At 42.2% G+C, this 3,886-nt stretch overlaps 1 pseudogene; it reads left to right on the top strand.

The window, feature by feature from the left end:
* The first annotated feature begins 277 nt into the window (after positions 1-277).
* Positions 278-3,303, top strand: LOC124959458 (L-lactate dehydrogenase A-like 6B; annotated as a pseudogene).
* The last annotated feature ends 583 nt before the right edge of the window (positions 3,304-3,886 follow it).

The following is a 3,886-nucleotide window of genomic DNA, read 5'->3' as shown; positions in this document are numbered from 1 at the left end:
GCATTTTAGGGTCATTGTTGGATAAAAAGGGTTATTTGAACACAAGTACTTTGATACTGAGAGAGTTGATCTGATAAATGAAGTGGCTACTAAGTGACTAACAGACAGAAAGTGTGTAAGTGTGGACACTCTGGGCAGTGTTGATTCATGTACCAGGTGGGGTGAAGTGGGATGGTGTGAGATTTCATCCTACTGCTTGGAAGAATGCACAATTTAAAACTCGTTTAGTAATGCAACTTTTCATATAATATTTTCAGATGATGGTTGAGTATGGGTAATGGAAACTGCTGAATATGAAACAGCAGGTAAGGCTGATGACTGATGCCTAGCCCTGTAATGCTAGGCTAGGTAGCTATGACCATAATCAGGGTCATTCACAAATGCTCTCAGACTTAAACATGGAGACAGACTTTGGGCCCTGTGAGTTCTCCTCTCTAGTGCAGGCTCTGGGGTCCACAGATTATCAGCTTTTTTGGGTTAAAGGTGGAATTTTCCTTGGTTCAATTCCTGTAGCTAGAATGCTAGCTGATTTGTTACAACATAATGATGGGAGACACTCTGAATGGTTCAATAAGAGAAGTATGGCCACACACACCCTTTCCAGAGCGGGAGTTTTCCTTGTCTTGAGAACTCAGCGCTGGAGCTCACTTTATGCCTGGTGTGAGGCTGGTGTGATCAGCATCAGAGTATGAAAAACTTGAGTAGTTCACGGTAGGGTTAATGACTATTTTTCTACTTGTGAATTTATTTTAAATTGGGATTCAATCACAGGCTTTCCTTTGGCATGAGACAGAAGGGCATCCTCTCCTATCAAGTTGTTAGTGTTAAGAGTAACAACACTGATGGTCCTTTCCCCTGTCCTAAAGGTTGTGCTGACTTTCCTAGGTGTGGTTCCATGGTCAGGACTGGCATAAAAACAGTGGACTCTTTCCTAAATAAAAGGACCTTTGTTGGGGGCTATGCCATGCGGACTCACGGAAGATGGTGCCTGGCAGCCAGCTGGAAGCTTTTTTGATCACATTGGAGATACGCATTCACAGCTGTTCTCGAGTGCTCCTGCTTGTGTCAGCTGGCTCCTCGCCTGATCTCAACTGGCGTGGCTCCACCCTCCGCCTTTTGGAGGGAATATAAGTGGACAGTAGGTAAGAGTAAGGAGCAGCAGCAGGCAGAGAAAAGTGGCAAGAAGTAAGGCGCGACAGTAAGAGGAGCAGCTAGCAGAAAGAAGCAGAGAAGCCATTAGCAGAAAGGAAGAAGAAGAAGCGGCAAGCAGATAGAAACAGCAAGTAGGGGCAGCGGTGGAAGATCGATCACAGAGCGGAGAACTGAGAACACATCTTTAGGTTGCAGATAGGCAGATGGCAGTGCGCAGGACGCATCATTGGGAAGCACCTCATGATAGACGCACCCTTAGTTCACAGGATGCAGGACGCACCTTTAAGCAGAAGCAGCAAAACTAGGAAGATATGGATCTCTGAAAGTGTAGTCTCTCTCTCTTAAGCAAAATCTCTCTTTCTCTCCAATAAGCAAAGCCTCTCTCTCTCTCTCCTCTCAAAGCAAGTAAACCTCATTTCCTCTATCCTCTATAAACAAGTAAGCAAGTAAGGAAGTAGCTCAGAAATAGAGGTAGCTCAGTTTCCAGTTCACCACCCATAGAGACCCATGCAAAGTGTTGCTGCAGGCGGTGACAAATACCTGTGGATTTGGCACCGCAGAGAGCCAGCGACCGGCCTTCAGTGGACACTTGGGAAAAACAACTTGTTTCTCCCACAATGCTGGTAAATGGCACAACAGGTTATTGGGACAAGTACACACACCTTTGAGGCTCAAGATTCAGCCTTAAAATTTTCAACTAGAGTTGATAGAAGCATCCTCACTTGGCATAATATCAAGAATAGAAAAATAATAATGTCATGGATCTGGGTTGGCCTGTTACACACATCAACTACATGATTCTAGAATTCACTTGCTGGAGAAGCCCATTCCCAAGCATTAGTCTGAGCAGACCTGGGGGCCTGGTGGAGGTTTGCCCAGCTGTAGTAACAGGGTAAGGTGAGGTGGGGGCAGCAACTGTGCCATTGCACCTGCACTATGGTGTCCAATAAGCAACTGCTTGGTTCTAGGGGCCTGGAAGATCTTTCCCATGACTCTCTTCAGTTTTCTTCTGTCATCTCTTGAGTGCCCAGTCCTGAGCTGCTGTGGGGGTTTGGTGAGACAGTCAAAGCGTGAGCAGGGAGGGAGTGAATTTCCTGGGCGTTGGATTGCTCTGTGATAGCCCAGGTGGAGCACAAGTGGCCTTGGCTCTTCATGCCCGGTTGCAAGATGGCAGCCATGACACTGGAACTTAATAATTTAACTTAAGAAAAACCCATTTATCACAGTAAAGTCTCTATTATAGGAAGTGCCTTCATGAGCATGACCTTGCTTTCTGCATCTTATTAAAAGGCTTGAGTGATGAACCTGCCCTTGTGGATGTTAATGAAGATGAACTGAAGTGGGAGACAATGGATTTTCAACATGGAAACCCTTTTATGAACATGCCAAATGTTGTTTGCAGCAAAGATGATCTTATCACTGCAAACTCTTGCCTAATGATTATTGCAGTAGGAGCACACCAGGAAAAGAAGGAACACGCCTTGATTTAGCACAATGAAATGTGGCCATCTTTAATGATTTCCAATATTGTCCAACACAGCCTACACAACAAATTGATTATTATTTTCAATCAAGTACGTATCTTAACTTACATCACCTGGAAGTTAGGTGCATTTCCCACAGACCTGGTAATTAGAAGTGACTGTAATCTGGATACTGCTTGTTTCTGTTTCTTGGTTGGCCAAAAGCCTAAAATCTGTTCTGTAAGCTGTCATGGGTGGGTCCTCAGATAGCATGGAGACCCACCTGTTCCTGTATGAAGTGCTGTTAACCTCAATGATGTTTATCTAAAGGTCCTGAACTTTGCTTGTAGGAACTGATAAATATCCTGAACTATGGAGAAATGTTCCCAAAGAAGTAATTGCCAGTGCCTGTGAGACTTTTAAAATGAAAGGTTATACTTCGTGAACCTTGGGCCTATCTGTCACTGATATAATGGAAAGTATTTTGAAGAATTCACCCATTTTTTTTTTTAACCATGATTAAGGGTCTCTATGGAATAGATAAAGAAGTTTTCCTCAGTGTTCCTTATATCCTGGGAGAAAGTTTTATAACACATCTTATAAAAATAAATCTGACCCCTGAAGAAGAGACCCATTTGAAAAAAGTGCAGAAACACTTTGGGGCGTTCAGAAGGAACTCAAGTTTTAAAGTTGTCTGAAGTCACGTTAAGTTAATGAAAATAAGATAGTATATATGGGAATTTATATGCCAAGATTTTGGATAAACTTGAATTCCTAAAGTTATGGAGAGATTCCCCTGTTTAACTTTTCAGTTCTTTTGTATACATCCAGATGTTGGATGGTACTCATATGTTCCCAATGTCTTAAGTGACTACATCAAAGAAGGTGTTTTTGGTGTCTCTGTTCTACCAGTTATTGCCTTATATGTCATTGTCATCTGGTCCAAAACCGGGTAGGATATTAGTATTTACTATGTTGTAAAAATTCTGATTCTTTTCATTGAATGCATGCAAAAAAAAAAAAAAAAAAAAAAAAAAAAACAAAAAAAAAAAAAAAAAAAAAAAACAAAAAACAAAACAGTTCCCATTCTCCTCCCTTGGACACATGGTTGAAGTCCACCTTTATACCACCATAAAGTATATTGTGGTCATATGAGTTGCTCTCACCAGTGAAATGTATGCTGAAGTGTGTGACAGATCTGGGCAGGAGTCTTGGGAAGTCAATATGTGATCCTCAAGATAACCACTAAAATTCAAGTGGTTGAAGGTTCT

This window comes from Sciurus carolinensis, chromosome 11 (genome assembly GCF_902686445.1).
Source record: "Sciurus carolinensis chromosome 11, mSciCar1.2, whole genome shotgun sequence".
In the NCBI taxonomy this organism is placed as follows: Eukaryota; Metazoa; Chordata; class Mammalia; order Rodentia; family Sciuridae; genus Sciurus; species Sciurus carolinensis.
This window is presented reverse-complemented; position numbering and strand designations above follow the sequence as displayed.